Source organism: Harpegnathos saltator, unplaced genomic scaffold (assembly GCF_003227715.2).
Source record: "Harpegnathos saltator strain DR-91 unplaced genomic scaffold, Hsal_v8.6 scaffold101, whole genome shotgun sequence".
Lineage (NCBI taxonomy): Eukaryota > Metazoa > Arthropoda > Insecta > Hymenoptera > Formicidae > Harpegnathos > Harpegnathos saltator.
In genome coordinates, this window is record NW_020229875.1 from 1,023,896 (window position 1) to 1,044,500 (window position 20,605).

General features: G+C 48.4%; 1 protein-coding gene across 9 annotated transcripts in view; it reads right to left on the bottom strand.

The window, feature by feature from the left end:
• Positions 1 to 20,605, bottom strand: part of LOC105182426 (TWiK family of potassium channels protein 18) — a 297,075-nt gene that overhangs the window by 59,087 nt on the left and 217,383 nt on the right. Inside the window, exon 1 of one of the 9 annotated variants that reach the window (XM_011139836.3) lies at positions 9,234 to 9,465. The exons of the other annotated variants lie outside the window; for them this stretch is intronic. The gene's annotated coding sequence lies outside the window, so the exon portion shown is untranslated. Of the gene's footprint in view, positions 1 to 9,233; positions 9,466 to 20,605 lie in introns of those variants that run through there. 9 annotated transcript variants of the gene reach the window in all.

The following is a 20,605-nucleotide window of genomic DNA, read 5'->3' on the forward strand; positions in this document are numbered from 1 at the left end:
GTTGTTTGCGCGAGCGACACGAGGCAGCGTAACGCAACGTAACGCAACGTAAACCAACGTACAACTACGGAGCAACGAAGTTCCGCCAATAAAGTTGCAAACGCTTCTCTCGCCGATCCATAAATTAACTTCAGCAATAACACTCCGTCGGGCGGGCGCGTTATTATCGAATGAACTTTCCGGCTTAGCCGTCGGCCCCGATGCGATTACTTCCTGTCCGCGCGACAGCGGCGGCGACGGCGACGGCGACGGCGGCGGCTGCGAGTCCATTCGAGTTGCCGGTATTAATTTCTCGCGTAAACGTTATACCAGTTACTGCAAACTGGCTGATGCCTCGTTCTCGCGGTGCAGGCCGGCCGGGCGCGCGTTGGTCCGCTGCTAGTCGCCGTTGTAATTGCCTCGACCCGCGAAGAGTCGGCGATCCGAACGCGGTTTATTAGGTGGCCGTGCTCTATTATCGCCGACGCGACAATAATTTGCCCTCCCTCCCTCCCTCCCTCCCCCTTCCCCATCCTGTTCGCCGATCCCTCGCGCGAAATCACAGCGCGCCAAATTGACTCGAACGAATTCGAGAGTCGCCCGCGCGCGCTGCTGCACGCGATTGTGTGAGTTCGATTCGCAAGCCAAGGGTCGGCCGCGGTGTAACGTTGCCGATGTTATTTGAGGATCAACATCGGTATCGACGGCTGTGTACACGTGTACAGAGCCTCCTTCATTAGCGGAAGTAAGCCGGAATTATGCGTGCCCGTGTAAATATAGAATGCGACGATTTCCCCGCCCGTTCTCTCTCTCTCTCTCTCTCTCTCTCTCTCTCTCTCTCTCTCTCTCTCTCTCTCTCTCTCTCTCTCTCTCTCTCTGATTGTCGATAATGCAAGTAGGGGCGGGGGCGAAGGGGGAAGGAGATCAATTAATTTAATGTAACACAAAATTGCCGAAAGTAACGGACGCATTAAGCAGAATCGATTAAGCCGATAGCGAAAGCTTTCGCTAGATTAGCGCGGCGCTACGCGCTCTAGTATTTCCGTGTAGATTTTATCTGCGTTTGCATGCGGACGATTGTACTGTGACCGATGCAACATCATAAATGTATAAATTATCATAAACATCATACACACACAAACACACACACACACACACACACACTCGCGATATCTGCAGGTGTTTACGACAATCCATTTAAACGTATCATCAAATAACATCGTTCAAACGTTTGATATTATCCGTTTGATATTTGCCGCTTAAACGCGGCAAAACAGAATAAAGCGGCAGTTTGTTTAGCGCTGATTATACACGGCGAATATGGCGAACGATTTCTGATGAAAAAAACAAGTGCTCCCACATAGAAATTTATTTTCTCGCAAACACGAGCGACATGAATTGGGCTGTTGGGTGATACATCAGAACGAAAACAATGTAATCAAGTCGAAAAGTGCGTGTCCTGTTGTCGACTCACTCCCGGACTATCTCGCCGAGTCCTGCCTGGCTGTATATCATAATTTACGGCGGCGAATTTCGGACCTTACGCACGAGACGGACATCTTGCGAAGCAGCCTGGTATTCAATGAGCGTACGAAATTATTTCAATGCGAAAGGAGAGATATTAATGTCGCCGTCTATTAATCACATCTCGCGCGCGCGCACGCGCGCGCTCGTATTCGCTCTCAAGATTAATGTATTATTTCGTTGAAACATACATACGTGCAAACAAATAATGCATTAACGGATAAATCATCCATGCGTATGATGGCACAATCGTTTCTAGTCGCGCAAATTAATATGCACACGTGCATTAACGGATTAAATCTAAAACAGAACGTTGCGGTCGGTTAAAAGAAGAAAGCCCTGCGCGCGCGGGAAAGTTAATTATTACATCTGCGCCTCTCGACGAACCGTTTGAAGAATAGTTTGCTGCGAGATCCAGCTGCAGGAATGTAGGGAGAGAGAAAAAAATATTAATTAACCGCGTTACTTATTAAACGGATTTAACGTACGTACGAACGGAGCATGCGCCGCGCGAATGTTCCGGCAAAAGGCAACGCAGTAAGAAACGCAGTTTACGCTTATGCGCAGAAACGGTTACGGGGAATGGAAATTAACACGACAACTTACACACACACACGTCGCGTGCAAAAACTTTAGAGAAATACGTGACGCCAAAGTTGCAACATTTTCAACACTTTTACGCTGAGGTTATTTAGCATATTAAGTACAGAGTCTCAGAGGCTTATCTGCGTGTCGTGGGCATCACTGTTGATGTGACCTTTGAGAAAATAGAAACGGAGTATTATAAGAAAAAGAAACCCAAAGCCACGACGGCGCGATTGATCGACGCATGAACAATAATCCCATGAACAATAATTTTCGAAGCACGATGCCGATTCTAAAATGAGTAGACCCGGTTCATGAGTTACATTTCGTCAATCCCGAGTCTGCATACAACTTAGCTGCTGGTCGAGGTAAATTTTGATAATTTTACGACACGGTCGCCGATAATATATTCGTGATTATGGAGAAGCGGTCAAAAATGCATGTCGCCGTAACCACCATACACCAGTTCCTCGCGTGGAAAAATACATTTCCATAAATCCTCGAGTTCGAACTCCGAAATCTCTTTCTCTCCCTCCCGCTCCCCCATCCCTTTCTTGGCATTCCGCTATTCGTGCGATATATCGCGCTGATCGTTTTCTGCATTTTACATCGCATGCATTCGCAGTCGACAGTGGAAACGGCGGGAATCGATCTTGCGCGTACACCATGGGACGATAGTCGAATACTTCGGAATAAGAAGAAATTCACTTCCACAGTTCGCTAAACCGAGCCCGCCGATTCACCGGAAGTTCCAGGGACTACCAACATCCGCGCACTCTTTTTTCCCCCAAATTTACATGTATCGTCGTCTCGTTGTATTGGACTTGAGAAATGCCTAGGAATTTCGCCGGAAATTTTGCGTTTAATTAGGAGAGCACGACAAGCAAGTGAAAGAAAGAAAAGTAAGAGAACAAGGACTGGAAGGTGGGTCATGCGCGCTCTGCAAGTGCAACCAGGCGTGACGAAATATGAAAAGGCGGAAAATAAGGAGAGGATTATTCATAAAAATAGAGTAACTCCATTTTCGTCGACTCGCAAAAGATGATAATTTTATATAAAAAGAACGTCCTTCCCGAGAGCGCCGTAATTCGAATTTGTATAGAGACAAATTATCTGAAATTTGCATATTTCTTTTTTTAGAATGAAATATTGTACAGTTTCGGAATTCACACGTACATACACACACACACACACAGACACACACACACACACACACACACACACACACACGCATACACGGCGGAGGTAGTCGATATTGAAGGGGTGACGAATCTCCGCACATACCTCTTTTTGCCTTCACCGCACGTTTTTTCTCGATTTTCCTGTAGTCCATGTCGGTGAAATGGCGAAATAAAAGTTTTCGAGCGAGGGAAACCGTTCATGTGCCGTGGATAGCGCTTTTCGCGCTTCGAGCTAACAGAAAGAGCTCCGATAAAGTTTCGAGGTATTCCGAAATTTTCTTCGCCATCGCAGCGCGGATAGCGACGACAGCGAGGTAGCGCGGAAAGAGAGTCCTCTTTCGACTAAAAAATATTGAAACCTTCCCAAAGACGAATGACATAGACGTGAACTCAAGGTGCGTGCATGCGTGCGCACGCGCGCGCGCGTGTGTGTGTGTGTGTGTGTGTGTGTGTATGTGGGCGCGCGCGCGCGCGCGTACAAGCAGAACTCGGCGTTATATTTCTTCCGCTATCTTCTCCCACATTAATCAAATCTCTGACTTCTCACAGCGACAGTAACGTCAGCAGCGAGACGTAAACGAATCATCGAATAAACACAACAGGGGACAGATTTGCCGAATCACGTGAAATCCTATTTAAACATAAGAAGAATAATGCAAATGCGAGAGAGGGGGAGAGAGTGGGAAAAGACGAAGCTCCGAATATCCCTGTGTTTCTCTCGCGAAACCGGCAAACGGGGAGGAGGAGGAGGAGGAGGAGGAGGAGGAGGAGGAGGAGGAGAAGTGTTCCCTCGCAAGAGGGGAAAATACTGCGCGAGCGGCGAAGAATTTCATCGCATTTTTCACGTCGGTGAAACACGACGCGCACGTAAGCGGAGAATTCCCCTTTTACACACGCACGATATTAAGAACCCCCGACGTAAATACGAGGGTGCTTAGGTGACGCGCGGAACGGCGGCGCGCGTGGCGCAACGTGTAGCGAATTCGATGACCGGCGGACAGCCGTATGCAAATTGTCGCGGCATGAAATGACAAATTAACGGCAGCGGGCCATTCATACGGACACTGATTAATTGCCATTTACTTGCAAATTTCCAGGGTGCGCGCGTTTGCACGTCGCGCGGCTAACTCTCCGGCTTCGGCTCTCGCCCCCTCCCCCCCTCACCTCCGGCGACGCTCAGCGCCAAAATGCAAACGGCCGGCGCGGACCGGCTTACGTTTGCGCAGCTTGTTACCTGTGTTTTCGAATAACACATCGCGACTAACGCTATATAGCTGCGCGTTGTAATATTACATATTCTCTCTAAGAAGACAAGCGCGCTGTGCGCGCACGGCACGCTCGCTGCGATCCGAGAAACGAGAGAGAGAGAGAGAGAGAGAGAGAGAGAGAGAGAGAGAGAGAGATAAAAGTCAAACACGCTGCGGTATCGTTGCAAGCGGAAGACGTAAGAGCTCGACGGAAGAGCGCGTCGAACACGCTCGATGCGATCATGTCCGACATGTGAAGACGGAATTCTCGAAATTTCTTCAGGTGAAATTCCGTCGCGGAGAACTCGAATGGCAGCCGAGTCGCGCGCGAATTCGAGTGACCTTTCGCTCATACCGAGAGCGAATTCTCCACTTCGAATAGTCGAGTGAACGTTTTCACACGAAATCGAAGGGCGAGCCAGCGACGCACTCCCCGCCGTCTCGCAGGAACAAATTTACCCTAATCGATGGGAACATTCGCCCGTACGGAACCGCGAGAGTCCACTTCAAGTTTCAGTTGAACATTCACCCTCGTGATTTCGAGAGGGTGCTTCCGCCGTGCGTCGCGTCGAGCAAATTTTCTCTCGTTTCCAGCGAGTGTCGTCTCACCGCGACAAACGTTCGTCAACAAACAAAGAATCAACAAACGACGACTGGACAGCGAGTTGTGAAGAAAAAAGTGCAAAGAGAGAGAGAGAGAGAGAGAGAGAGAGAGAGAGAGAGAAAGTCGCGCAAAGACGCGTCGCGTCTTAGAGACCGACGGAGCCAGGATAATTGTCCCCGTTGCGTGCTTCCAAGCTCCTATTAAGCGCGCTTGAATTTTCCCAGCTCGAGTTTCCTTTCTCGGGCGTGCGGCTGAGGCGCATTTAAGCCGAACCTGAAGCCCGGCTCTGCCGGCGGCGTCGACGTGTCGCGCAGTCAGTCGCCGCTCCGTGTACGTTTCCGGCAACTTCCAGCACGTCCGTCACAGCTCGCGCGCGTCGCAAGTGGAGAAAATGCGCGACCGCTCCCCGTGTGTTCTCGAGAGAGATCTACGCTCTGCCTCGCGGGAGATCCGCATTTGAATTGCGCGCGCGTGACGAATGCGTTTATCAGACACAGTGCGCAATAAAGCACGATCGACGGCGGGCTTCCCGCTGCTATTGTCTGTTTACGCACCATCTACGCCGCCATCGTTTACGACGTTTACATTGTAGAAACTATCCGTCTGTCGTAGAAACCACCTACTAAGCGTCAAGCCCGGCTAGCCAGCCAGCTTCTCTTTCTCCCCCTTTCACTCGCTATATATATTACGTATATATATGTGTGTATGTGTGTGTGTGTGTGTGTGCGTTATACTCGGCGAAGCTACTAGCGAGCGCGCGTATAAGTGTAAGTCTATTAGATGGTTCGACGATCCAGGAACACCATCCAACGACGTGCGGAAGTTCGCCGAAAGTTCTCTGACATCGGCGAAACTTTCGCCCGGCGACAAAGCCGTGGCCGCGAGAGCCTAGGTGCATTCATGTAGAGCAGCGCGCGCTCGCGCCCCCCCCCCCGCCCGTCTCCGCCCCGCCGCGCCACGCCAGCGCCCGCGAGCTTGTTTGCCGAAGTGGTAATAAAATATCGCGGCGCGCGCTCGCTCGCTCGCGGTACCGTTAAAAATTATTGCCCCGCCGTGCCGCGGCGATCGACTTCATAGCGGATTTAATCTCGTCCGACCGTTGTTATGTTCCGCCTACGCGGGGGGCGGCGGCTAGCGAAAAGCGAGGCATGAATAAAGACGAAACTCCCGCTACGACCGGAGTAAAGTTTATTTGGATCACGTGCGCGGTTTGATTGCTTTTTTCCCGATACGAATCGACGGCTAGCCCCGCCGGAAGTTATTGCTAGCCGGAAAGCTAGTCCGCGTTCATCGCGGAGAATATGTGTAACCGCCACGCGTTGTCCGATCCGCGGAACGCGATGTTCCGGAAGAACAAGCGGCGCTCTTCATTAACGACCGGACGCGCGCAATGATTTTTCTTTCAAAATTACAACACCTTGTTCTTCCGGGAATCCGCCACGCCTCGGCGCGATGGAAGCGTAACGAACTTGTGCCGAGCTGAAGGATAGCGCGCGCGCGCGCGCGCGCATTTCTCCTTTGGATAGCCTTCCCTTCTCATTAGCATTCGTAACACGAACTTTCGAGCTGACCTCGCTCGTTCCGCCCGCCCTTCTCGCCCTTCCCTTCTCGTCCTTCTCCGTCGACCACCCTCGTGTCCGCGAACCAATTAAAAAGACGATGACCCATCATCCCTCCGGCCCTCGCACGTTCCGTTCCGTTTCTCGAGAGTAAGTATATTGCGCCCAAGATGCGCTAACGAGAGCTACGTGATTATTTATTTATAATTGACGTCAATATGTATACAAGAGCACACGCGTACGAGAGAGATGTGAAGAAGCGCGTGCGCGATCTCCAGGTGATGTGCTCGCATCGATGATACGGGAGGTAGCCACTGTAATTTCTACAAAACTCAACGAATTCTCGGAGATAAGAGCGTTTCAACGACACCGACGATTCTCGCGAAACGTCGCGACATCGCGGTTGCAAGAGCACGCGATGGAGAAAGACGAAAGTCGCTATCTGGCAAAATTCGCCGTGACCCTAACGCGACCTCGGCGTGACCGCTCCAAGATGCTCGCTCCGACGTATTTGCGATTGTTATGGTAAATGCCTCGAAATGGCCCGAGAATGACGCCGGGCGTTATTCGCCGACGGAGGAACGTGCGGGCTCCTCCGTCGGCGAATCGATTTTTTGGCTTAATCACATCTCTCTGTCGCATATAAACGCCCTCCTCAGACCCCGAACACGACGAACGGCTCGGTGAAATCCCATTCTGCGCCGAAATGCCTCGATTAAACGAGAGGTAATCAAATAAACGGGATTCGAACCGTAGTCGTCGATCCTCCCGCGTCCTCCGATCGGGGGACGATCAATGACGAAAAACTATTCCCGATCTGTTTGAACTGCAAAGAGTGTCTCTCTGAATGGCTACGCGCGCTCGCGCGCGCCGCCGCGCCGTCGCTGCCTGCGCTGAGAGAATCGCGTGACCTGGCGAATTATCACGAGTTACCGGAGAAACGGCCGCCAGGTTTTAGCGACGCACCGGAGAAAATCCGCAATTAGATATTAATTAAGGCAAGACGGTTATACGCGAGCGCGCGCGCGCGCGCGCCCGGCCGTTCGCTCGCTTTGTGGCATCATACGGCGAAATGGTGAATAACACGATAATTTGATTATTCGGTTATCCGGCGAACAATAGGCTAACTGCGGGTAGTTGCCGCTGTTACTAGCACAAAGGATCAAATAATGGAAGGCGAGTGCATGCTATGGGCCCGAGGAACGCATAACTCGTTCTGAGGATTTGTAATGGCGAATACCAATTTCCCCGCTCAAAGGAATTAATCCGTACGCGCTACGGCGGCGGATAACTTCGATTTTCGAATCCGCCTCCTCCCTTCGACGACGACGTCAGCGATGATTCTCTCTCTCTCTCTTTCTCTCTCTCTCTTTTTGCTCATTTTAGTCCGAATAATTGCCCGGAGAACTTTCAATATTCGCGATGTATAATGTGAGCGTGGAATTTTTCACGCGCTTCCGGATAATCGGCAGCGCGTAATTGTATCACGGTGTTTTACACAGCTAGTTCCGAGCAGGAAAAATTGCACCGTCGCGCGCGCGAGCGGCAGGAAAAAAGGACGCGACGTGGAAAAGGACGGTGGGTAGAGGAGGTTAACTAGATTTGGCAGCTGCCACGCTCAAACGTAATACGATAAAGTGTTTATTGCTACGATGACAGTCACCGTTCAGCTACAGCGGCCCCGGTGTGCTTTAAATTCCTACCGGTGCACAAAACTTGAGCGTCAACGGAGTTAGTTCGCGAAGCTTGATAATAGAGATTAATTGTGGATAATAACGGCGAACACACTTATAAATCTTTTAATTGATTTACAAGGTAGATTTATGGACGCACCGTCGCGCTCGTAAAACGCCTTGTAACTGAGAACTATCGTCCTGAAATGCTTACGATAAAAAGACTCACGATATACTCTACTATGGAGTTAGCGCGGATGTTTGTCGAGAATATTTCTCACGCGGTTCGCTGAATTCGTTCCCGTGTAATTTACGCGCTTTGGCGCGGGAGCAATTAAACCGGAATCCATCTTGTCCTTCTCGTGGCTTTTAAACTTAACGTCACATTTCTCGCAGACGAGCGCAACGATTTTTCACGGAATCCGTGTAAATCGTCCGCAAAAAATTAACGTGAATAAGTCGTGAGTCTCGCACGCGCGTATTTCTTCGCAAATATTCCCCGATTGGCTTGTCGTCGCGCATACGCGCGCATGGATATTTTCGCGACGCGAGAGCGAGATAGGGCCGGAGGTAGAAGTATTTTAGCCCGAGAAGTGATTACGTCCCTACCGAGTGGGGAGAATCACCGAGACCTCCCAGTGTCCCCTGAAAGTTTTTCTCCGCCACAAAGGGGCTCGCGAGACCGCCACTTCCCCGTCATTTTCCTCGCGAACATTTGCTCTATTCATTCCCCGTCTCGCATCAAGCCGTTAATAACGCAACGGTTCTTGCGAAGAATCGCGTTGTGTAGGGGAGACCAATGGAGCGTTAATGCGAAATCACCCAGAAAATCAATTAGCGCTCGATAGATTATTTCGATAAATGGCGGAGGATATACTCACCGAATAACATTCACGATCGTGGCTCGTTAAGTTAAACGGTACCATCTTCCCAGCGCCGTATTCGATCCCGAGAACGATCGCTTAAGGATGCTCACGATGTTCTTTGTAATTCATTCCGACCAATTTCTATTCTCCCCATTCCCGCAAGCTATAACACTTTTAAATTCGTCGAACTATTATTCGGTCCTCTTTGTCCCGACGATCATCAAACATTGACCATACCAAAGATATATGACGATTCACCGACGTGAAACGTGCACGAGAAAGAAAGAGAGAGAGGGAGGGGGAGAGAGAGGGGGAGAGAGAGAGAGAGAGAGAGAGAGAGAGAGAGAGAGAGAGAAGGCAATTTGACAATTACCGTGGAATTCAATTATACATACATTATCACGTTATAATGCGATTATGTTAATAGGTTAACTGTTACAGTATGAAATGGTTCCTGTAATTAATATCGCACTAATATGTGACATTTACCGAATATCGGAACGTGGGATTAATGGAACTTAATACAACATAAATCTATGCTTGTATCATAGCAATTAATCCAATAAGCGTTATATACTGTGACACGTGGCCGGCGTGGATTAGATTCTGCGAGTTAGAAATTCCGTCCATTAAAACGTACGTATCTCCCATTCGTATCTTCCATCGTACGCACAAATCCGCGATCGGATGGAATAAATATTCACCTGGGAGGATCTCGCCCCCAACTTTATAATTACTTCTTAAGCCATTTCAATCGCCGCACTTTGTTTTCCCTTAAGTAGCATCCGCTAGCTTACCCAAGATTACATTTTATTTCGAACACGTGACTCGTTACGCGCGTAGCACCGCGCGCTTCCATGCGCCGACGCTTCGCGTGGATCTATTCTCGGATAACGGCATAAAATACTGCTTCCATTATGTCGAACAAGATTATACACACTGATGTCGGGGCAAAAAATATACCGTATGTTATACGATAAAAATATCTACAAAATTTCAAATAACTTCAGTTATACTCTAAAATCCAGCCAGGAGTGCGAATACCTCGGGGCAAAATCGTGTCCCTGCGCGAGCACACTCGCGCGTGTATATATATATATCTACAACAAATACAAGTTTAATGAAAACGTACAGTACGTACAGGCGGACAAACGGAAGGGGAATCTATTACGAATGCATCTATCATGTACGTATGCACGCACTATGTTAAGTGTGATAAAATTTACGCCGTATTTTAATACAACTCCGTATCATGTGTCACGATCTCATATTCAATTCTATTTAGCGAAAGGTATAAATATCAGTTTTGCATAAATACCATTTCGCAAAATTGTACACACGTGTACGTGTTAATCCTTATATCCTCGGCGAGGAGTTATGCACCATGTGCCATCGTTCTTCATCATCTCTCAACAATGTACACACTTTGTACACTTCATTATATTTTCATAAGGACAAAATGAAATTTTATCCAGTTTCATCCACTTGATCCTCTGCAAGTTATTAAAATGAGGACTCTGATCTGACGTTGTAGAGCAAAATATTAACAACTGCATAATGCTCGCAAAATTTTAACAAGATCCCATAAAACACTTTGGGTATTCGTAACTCGTTACTCCTGCCTTGAAGTTATTTCCCTTCCGCGCCGCTGGAATTTATTCTCCCTTAAGTAACACCATTACACAGTGAGACCTGTAATATTCACACTAATGAGAAATTGCATGAGCCCGGGTGGAAAGGTATATCGCGGGTGGAGTCTACGCTCGGAAAAACGTTAATAGGACAGGGCGTATCCTCTTGATCCTCGGGATCAACAGTTTCCATTCTTTAACGCCAGAGTGTACTTTCGTACGCCCTAATCCTGACTTTAAGCTTGATGATGCAAGAGGTTGAGAGACAATGTAGAAAAAGGGGGAAAAAAGATAGGAAGATAAAGGATCGGGGAAGGCAGAGAAGGATGACAGATTTAGAGAAGCGGAAGAAGTTGCGCCCAGTCACGTACAGAGACACAATTTCGAGGATTATGATTGCTGCGAAAAAAAAAAACAGAAAAATATACAGAGCGACGAGGGAGGAGAAAATTATTAAATTATAATTGTAATTATTAATACGTTAACGCGTTATACGCGTGCAAGTGAACTGCATCTTCGAACGGCGAAGTAATGTGCAAAATATCTTTTTTTTTAATTCGTATACGGCAGGAACAAAGCAAAGATTACTCTGCAATGCTAAACAATGCAAGGAGATTACCGACACCACTTGATGGATTAACCGTTCCTCACCGACACAATGGCGACGCAATCATAAATCTGTTCTTTCCACCCCCGCGCTTCCCTCACTTCAATCTTGTACTCGCAATCTTTCCTTATTTTTTCGCCGAGCGATGTGTATAGCCGAGCTATTTTAAATAGAGAAAATGTGTCACGGCGCAACGGAAAGAAAAGCAAGAGAGAAATAGTAAACCTGGGCAGACTGAGCAAAAAAGTCTCGCGAAAGGACAGACGTGGAAAGGTACTCGAGCATAGATCGGCCATCGGGACAAATCGTATTTGTAAGAATACGTGCTTGAGCGGAGCGATACCTCGATGCCGAGGCAGAAATCGGCTTGATAGTTTCTGTCAGCTGATGGATGAAATCCGTCATGGACGACATCAAGATTGATGTCGAGAGACGCCACAGCCTATCCTTCGCGGGAACGGAAATGCTTCTCTGTGGCAGCAAATCGCGGTCGCTTTAAGTAATTGAATTTCATCGAGGTACATACAAATATCGCGGAAAAATGTGCATTTTTCTCAGGATTTATCGTAACACGTCGTCGTCATGATGTTATCTCTCCTCTTCGCTAAACGTCTCAGAAACATCTCGCTAATCGTCCGAGAATCTCGTCTGATTTTTTAAATAAGAAATCATCATGAATTGAGCTCTTGTCAATTGTAAGACAGGAAATATATGTACAGCGAGTACGCGTTGTTATCGCGTCCTCGTAAAATGAATTCCAAATTTAACGGTTGATGGTGCATGCACGAATGAAGAGAGAGAGAGAGAGAGAGAGAGAGAGAGAGAGAGAGAGAGATATGGATGAGACAAGAGACGGCAAGAAAGGAGAATCCGAATCGTTGGCTTGTGATCTGTGTAGCACGGTTGGGCGAGAGGCGAGGGGAGGGCGTTGGAGCTTACAAAAGAGTGTAATATAATGTCGACTGGAATACGTACGTAGCGAATAATAAGGTTGGCACGACTGCACCCGTTACTCCTAATATCATGTCCCACCATTCTCACCATTCTTTTATCTTTACCCTCACTCCGGTATCTGCCGAGGTATTCCCGGGAGGGGCCGGACGTAAAAGTTCGGTCACTCGAGCAAAAACAATTTTAGATTTAAAAACGAGAGGATCCGAATCAATTTGCCGAGGGATTTACGGGGTCAATAGCGGGAGGGGACAAGGTTCCGTTGTTTCCCGACGATCTCATCGTAATTCGAGCGCGTTTCATGCCTCCTTTAATATGCTAAATCCTTAATTGTGCTTAGTCAGAGTGTCGGATCGATCGCGAAGAATGGCGGAGGAGAAAGAGAAATTTAGATTGCGTGCGGGTGCGGGCCGATTCCCTTTGAAAAATTCAAGCGATAACAAGCCGGGCATCGTTGACATTTTAACTGGATTTCAATTTTAAATTTCCTTCGCCCCGGGTGTCTCCGGCGCGGTTCTGCCGGTCGAACCAATCTACGTAATATCTGCTTTAATCTATCTCGCGCATATTCCTCCCCGCACAACTCCCGCGCACATCGCAATTGCTACGGATTTTATTTTCCCCGTTTCGACGTGCTTTGTTAAAATTCTGATTAAACCATGTCCGGTCTGTCAGTAGGATTTTACTGTTTAATTCTCTTCCTTCTTCCGTCGGGGCGGCATTAGCCCCGACTGGTGACTGCAGCGTTTTACGATCGAAGCCCCGCTCGTACGATCGACGAAGCGACGACGAACTTGCTGCTGCAAGTTTCGCAAATACGTGTAATCTTTACCGTGCGCGAGGAATCCGTCAAATTCTAATTAAGCGATATAATTATCTCCACGTAATACAAACGTAACAAAATACGTATTACAAACACAGCGCTCAGCTGCGTGCGTGCGTATAGCGCTGCGCGAGTGCGCGAGTATTAATAATTAACGAGGATTCGCGCGATAAACAAAGCCGTGTGGTGAAATATGAGATTACGTAATGAAATCTCTCCTGTGAGTCGCGGTTTAAGTTAATTTTTACGACGCCGCTACGGGATAATATAATCGCGACGCGGACTTTTTCCGAACACAGCTTTCGGCCACTTGAAACTTTTCGCGGCCGGTTTTGATTTATCTGTTGCTGCGGGCCGAGCTTGCGCTGCTCCCTCTGCCGCTTTCGGCCAAGTTTTCGTGAAAATAGATAAACAGGACTCGCGCGTCTGCTCCTTCATCTATGATATATAGTGACCTCTCGATCCGCGCATTATGTCCGCCCACCCCCGTCCCATCCCCTCCTCATCCTCCTTCTCCTCCTGCTCCTCGCGCTATCGACATATGCCTGCGAGCGGAATATTTCGCGTTTGCTCACCAGAAGGAAATTTCGTTCACGCGCTAATCACATAACAGTCGTGTATCGGCACGGACATGGAAATTTCGCCCGGAACGTTTCGTGCCTTGCATTCTTGCCTTGTCATTTCGTACGTTGCTCTCGTGGTTAGGCATTGTAACGGTAACATGCGCGCGAAAACAGATCAGAATGGTACAGATTCTCCGGGCCTGTGTCGAACAGCGATCCTCGGGAGCCGCATTCGTCGCGCTGCGGCCACACGCAAACACACGCAGTGTCGCACTTTGTATCTTTGCGAAACTTATCTCGAACGTGTATACTCAACGGTATAAATCAGCCGTGTGTTGCGAACGTAAGCAGGAAATTCGCCGAGCGAGCGGTTCTCCGCGCGGCAAGTCGCGGAAACTTCGTTTTGGGCCAATAAGAATGGATGCCAGTAGGGGGATGCTCTGAAAAGGTTGCGTATGAAAGGCCGGGAGAAACGAAAAGGGGGAGGGAGCGGGATACGTAGAGAAAGGAGGGCCGGTAGAAGCGGGCCGGGGAAGAAAATGCAGATAGAGGCAGGAAAATTAGCATGAAAGTGGAGGAGTGCTGTATGTAACCGACTTTATACTCGCGCCCGAATAGTCAACCGAGAGAGAGAGAGAGAGAGAGAGAGAGAGAGGGAGAGCCTAGAATCGTGAAAAATTCTTTAGAGAAGCGCGAGGACGGAGATACGATTTCGCTTGAAAAACACCCCAGCTGCAGGAGGAACAAAATGAAAAAGTGGATATTGTCGAATGAGCGAATTAACGATCAACCGGACGCGTTTTAAACGCACGTCGTCATCATACCCGACTTGTCAATTTCGCACACCGATATCGCGCGCGCATCGATATAATGACTGACATAAAAGGCTATTAGGACTTTTTAATCGTGCGCAATATCGACTTACTGTTCACTGATTATTTGAAATAGAAGGACCGGTAAATTCGTCACAATTCGTGGTTTTATTCGAGTGTCCAGAGAAGAATTCGATTAGAAAATACCAGCAACCTTGCGCCATATGTTGAAGGCTATCGCGCCGGTCTGCGTACGTTATATTACACATGTGTTCCCATCGAGTTGCACAACTTGTTTTATACCGCGATGTTGCCCCAGTTACGTGAATAATAGATCGATCCTCCAGCGCTGTTACTCAATTTTGTCCTAAATCAAAGTTTCACGTCCAAGAACGTATTACACGACCGTCGCAGATCGCGTGGACCGACAGTCGCGGTTGCGACGGTAGTCGCTCCCGTTGTAACTTGTTGCCAGTTAACGCAGCGTGAAAAAAGCATTGGGTAAAAACGAACGGCGGAGAGAAAGAGAGAGAGAGAGAGAGAGAGAGAGAGAGAGAGAGAGAGAGAAAACGGACGGAGCGCGATACAGGGCGACAAAGGCGGCACAGGTTACGCAAAGATCTCGCCGAGGAGAAGAGGTGGGAATTTTATTAAAACGTTTAAGTAGCGAATTGCATTAGGGAAATGGCGGACACTATTGTTCACCTGAAATCTCATTATGACGAAACTCTGTCGGTGCGCGTCGCAAACTTTCGCGCAAACGTCGAAAAGAACTTACGAGCGGTAGGTTGCGTATAAGTGGCGATGGAGCAAACAAAATCAAGAGCGCCGCGTCAAGATTTTCAAGAGGGATTGCGTACTTCACTTTTATCTTGCTGCAAGTCCTTAATGCGCTTTTCGTGTCCCCCGTCGAAGGGATCGAGGGATTTTTACGTTTACCGGCCGGAGAAGTTGATACACACGAGAGAGAGAGAGAGAGAGAGAGAGAGAGAGAGAGAGAGAAAGCGTCAAGTGTCCAAAGTCCCTTCCCCCTTCGGACGTTTCGATATATATTCAAACAGATAAACCGATTAATATTCCTCGTGTCGTCACTCACACCTGCAATCTCAAACGATAACCGTGCGTCTCGGTAGAATTACCTCGCGACTCGCCTCGGGAATGCCAGCTAAGCTGACACTCGCTTGCAACATCAAAGAGCGAGGTGAATGCAATCTGTTAACTCTACTCTCCCTCACTCCCCCGTCCCCCCCCCCCGCTGCAAGTCGCATCGCGACACTGCGGTATCTTGACACCGCGAGACCGCAGGCCGAAGATCGGCGGATCAACGGCTACAAAGGGTGAACGCGTTATCTTGGCGGGGAATGCTGCGAGTCGGCAAAACTTGATAGCGCTGATCGCGTGACGGGAGAGACTGGGAGAGCCAGCGCGTCCACGCATGCTCATCCGCATGCTCTTTGAATAATTCTGAATCCAATCGGACGAGTTTAGTCCACGGTGCAGAGCTCACTTCGCCAATGCGCCGCTGCGCAGATTGCGTGCTGGGCTACTTGCACACACACACACACACACACACACACACACACATCTGCCACGCACGCACGCACGCACGCATGTCTATTGCCGGCGAGCAGACAGTGTTCGTATATTTCATGCTCCGCATGCCGTATAACGAATGCTCGTCGCATTGTGATTTATGCTTTGTTCGACGGCCGTCGGTATCCGTCATGAGCTATGCCCGGAGAATTACGTACTTCGGTTCTTGATCATCGGCGTGTCTGTCGACCGGACCGGAGCAGCGCGCGGACGCACGCCGAGCTAAGATTTAATATTTGTTTTTCTGCCGCTGCGCTTTGTGCGTGTGCGTGTGTGCCACGAGTGTATGTGTGCGCACATGGCGAGGAAAAAGAAAAGGTCGTAAACGGGCGTTGAGGCTGCGGTCGATAATAATCCGCTGTTAACCGCGGCAAAGTGCAAACGAGATCATGAATGGAGCCGTGTAACAAAGCCGCATCGCGCTGAATGGTAACAAAAGAGAATGGTCGCAAAACAGAAGTTCCAAAGCGTTCCATAATGCCGTGTAATTGAAGAGGTCGCGAGATACCCTTGTGCCGGCGCGTTCGAAACATCGCGAGGGCACGCGTGCTCGACAAAAACGAACCTTGCCTGTTTAACAAATAACACGACAATAATCATGCGAGTCTGAGTACAAAAAAAGAGGGGGAAGGGGGAGAGGTGCGAAATTGCGAACGACAGCGGCGGCCAATACTACAGCGGGCGCGATGGCTTCGCGAAATACCCGTAAGCGTAATGTTTTCAAGCGCGCGAGTGAGGATAATATTGGGTTGGCAACTAAGTGATTGCGGATTTTAAATAAGAATGAAAATTCAAAATTCAAAATTTGCTTTTCTAAATTTTTTTCAATGCATGTATGCGATACATTGAGCTTCTCTGCGATATCACGTGTTGTGCTATGACGATCTGAATCGATAATGGCCTTGATATGGGTCTCATCGACTTCAACTGGACGGCCAGATCGTTGAGCATTTTTCAATGAAAAATCACCAGAACGAAATCTGGCAAATCAATTTTGACACTGCCTTTCCTTCAAGGCTTCATTCCCATATACGGCACATAACTTCTTGTGTGCTTGCGATGCGTTCTTGCCTTTTCGGAAATAATGCAATAAAATATGTCTGAAGTGCACGTCTTGCTCTTCCATTTTTAAATTGGGATATAAACTAAACTAAACAACCAATCGATATAATTTTTGTACTAAATGAAAGGTAGAAGTCCAAACAATAAGAAAAAAATATAGGTTAGGTACTTTGAACACGTTAACGAAACAAAAGAAAGTGCAAAATCCATCTGTCGACAAAATCCGCAATCACTTAGTTGCCAACCCAATACTTTTCTTCTCGCGAGACCGCCCTCTTTTGAAAAGCGGCTCGGCGATCGAGAAATTCTCAGTCGGCTCGAGTGTGACGAGGCGAATTAAGATAGATCACACCTCTCTTCTCGCTCGGCGGAATAAAATCCGCGCAGTCGGAGTAACGAAGGGAATCTCTTGATACATGACGTTTCTTCGACGGATCTTGTTACTGCCTGCGGCTTATGGTCTTGTTATCCCGAAATACCCGACATTTGCACGTATGAGGGATACGTACGGGAGAAAAGGCGATTGCAGCTTCAGCCACGGGCCAAGAAAGAGCACATATCGGGAGATAAGAAGCGGACGATTTATTAAATCATTTCCCCCGCTTTCGGGCTCGATTGCACTTTGTTGTACGGAATGTATACACGCACGCGCGCACACACACACACACACACACATACATATATAACGCACGCCGTATGTACCCGATGAAACGACAACGCTCCTAACATGGCACGCGGTTCCTACGTGTACTGTATTGTATTTAACATTTATGGAAGGTTACACGACGCACGGTTGCGTTGTTAAATCCAACGACGTGCGCTGCGTACGCACGTGAGGTTAAAGCTGCGAGAATTAAATCAGTCGATAATTAAAATTTCAAGGAGGAGAAGAAAGAAATGCATGTCGCGCATGGTACAGAGAAAATGGACAAAACAATTATGTCGCAATACAGTCGTTAGAACAAGCGACAAGATAAAATTGCGAAGAAAAGGTTCCCGACACGTAAAGTCTCTTCGGATTTATATCGAAAATCCTTGGGGGAATACTGAATTCGATCTCTGTCGCTCGCATGTGCGTGGAAGGAGAAAGACACGAAAAGTGTCATCGAATCATACGAGCGTGCAAATGCGTGCAAACGACACGGGAAAGGGGAGGGGGGGGAGGAAAGATTGGATTTACACGACGTTTGATGCGGATTCAACGCGGAATTATGTCATGTTCGACGCGACTTCGTGAATCCCGCGCGCTTCGAATCGGTCTGGAAAAAAAAGTTCGAGAAATCTATGATACACCGTATCGGGCCGAAACGTACGCGAAAATCGCAGTAAATTCTTACGGGTAATCCTTGAGTCGGCCAGTTCGAGCACGTACGACCGCATACACAACCGTCCGCACGTACACGTCCGCTGCGAGGAGGACACACATATCGGTCCCTCCACGTGACCGACCAACACAGCAGTGGCGCATACGTGGATGACCGCTGATAACGCAAGTCTTATCTATCGGATAACATTCGCCGCGAGTTCCCCCGGTCATTTCACTCACTTTTGCTGCTGCCGAGCTACGTAAACACGTCTCTCGTAGAGAAAGACTCCCTGCTGCTACGGGAGAACGTCGCTGCGACGGACAGAGAGAGAAGGCCGGATGGAGAATCGTCATCATTCCCTTTTCTATGATTTTTAAAACCCGACGCGGCGATGTCGCATGCAGAAGGTCCCCGCAAAATTCTACGACCGCGCTCTCTCTCTCTCTCTCTCTCTCTCTCTCTCTCTCTCTCTCTCTCTCTCTCTCTCTCTCTCTCTCTCTCTCTTTCTCTTCGACTATCTTCTTGAATATCGCTCATCGTCCTCCAAATAATCTCGACAATCTCTCAAACTTTTTGTCGCGATTCTTCCTCGACGACACCGACAAATCACTGGGCATCTCTCCAGGCCGAATAAAATCCCGATGCCATTTCGAAGTCTGACAAGAGCTCTCCTCTTCCTCCACGGTGCTTCGAGATTTAACAGTCGCTAAAATAAAAATAGGAAAGCCGTAGAGAAGAGCGCGAGATGTCATACTTTGACGAGGACAAGGACGACGACGACGACGACGACGACGACGACGACGACGACGACGACGACGCAGGCTCTCGTTAGTCTTTGTTCGATCCGCCAAGACTAACGGAAAATATTTGAATATGCCAAGCTTATCGTCAAGTTTCCTGCTTCGAGGCGCGTCTCTCCGACTGCGGAGGTGCCGAGGTAAAGGCGGACAAATTTATGACGAGCGATTTGCTCGGAGAAAGTTCTCTCCGTTTCTTGGCACGACTATTCAGCCCAACTATTTTAATAGACGCGTTTTCAAGTAACGAGCGAACAAACCTCAGGAATGCATTTGTTCTCGCCCGGCCGCCTTAAATTCGCAACAAACGCGAATGTCCGAGGAGAAGGCGTCGCCATAAATTTCAGCTGGTAAGACGCGAGAAATGAAGACGCGGTGAGATTATGTGCAGATCCCGTAAGACACTACTGTACGTTGTACGAGTTTGTAAGATTCCGCGAGACACTCGTGACAATGGGAAAGTAAGCTCCGCGGAATTTCTGTAGCGTCGTAACAAGCTCGTGAGCATCTGCGCGAAGATTTCATTGCGAGCCGCGTCTACATTGTACGCGGACATTGTGTGTACAACTTGGCGGAAGCTTGTACAAGCTGGATGCCGATTATTATTATAACTACTATCGTCGTCGTGACTATTATAAATACGTGCATGCACACGTATACGACATCAATTCATTTTTTCACACTTTCTCGCGAGACGCGAACACGCCATCGCTCGACGAGAACGCGTCACCCGTAATGAGCATAACGTACACGTTTTCCGGCAACTCGCTGATTACTCGATTACTTATCTCAACATCAAATTCGGCCGCATTTCACGCATTGTAATCTACGGCTAAGCGTAGACAGGGTTAACCAGGAAATTGTGTCTGGCGTTGCAGACAGCTACTTCCTGCTGAGCCTCAACATCACCCTTGATCTGTAATCGCATTGCCGACGTTTCCTATTAAGTTTATAGGTCGCAGCCTTCAGCCGCAGACTTGGCGCGCGCGCGAGATCTGTGGCGTCCGAAATGTTTTTCAGTTTGCAGCTGCCGGCAATCTCGGCGATGCGTATCCACCAGTCTGCGAGATATTTTTGTCTAGCTACCGTTGTACCATACACTCGTAATTCACCAATCACGGGCTACATTACGAGCGCGTGCTCGCGACACGACAGGCTCGTACAATTAAATTTCTCGTACGCTGACGAAGCTCACCTCCTTTTTTGTCCAAGATGCGTACAAAATACTTGTTCACTCGCCG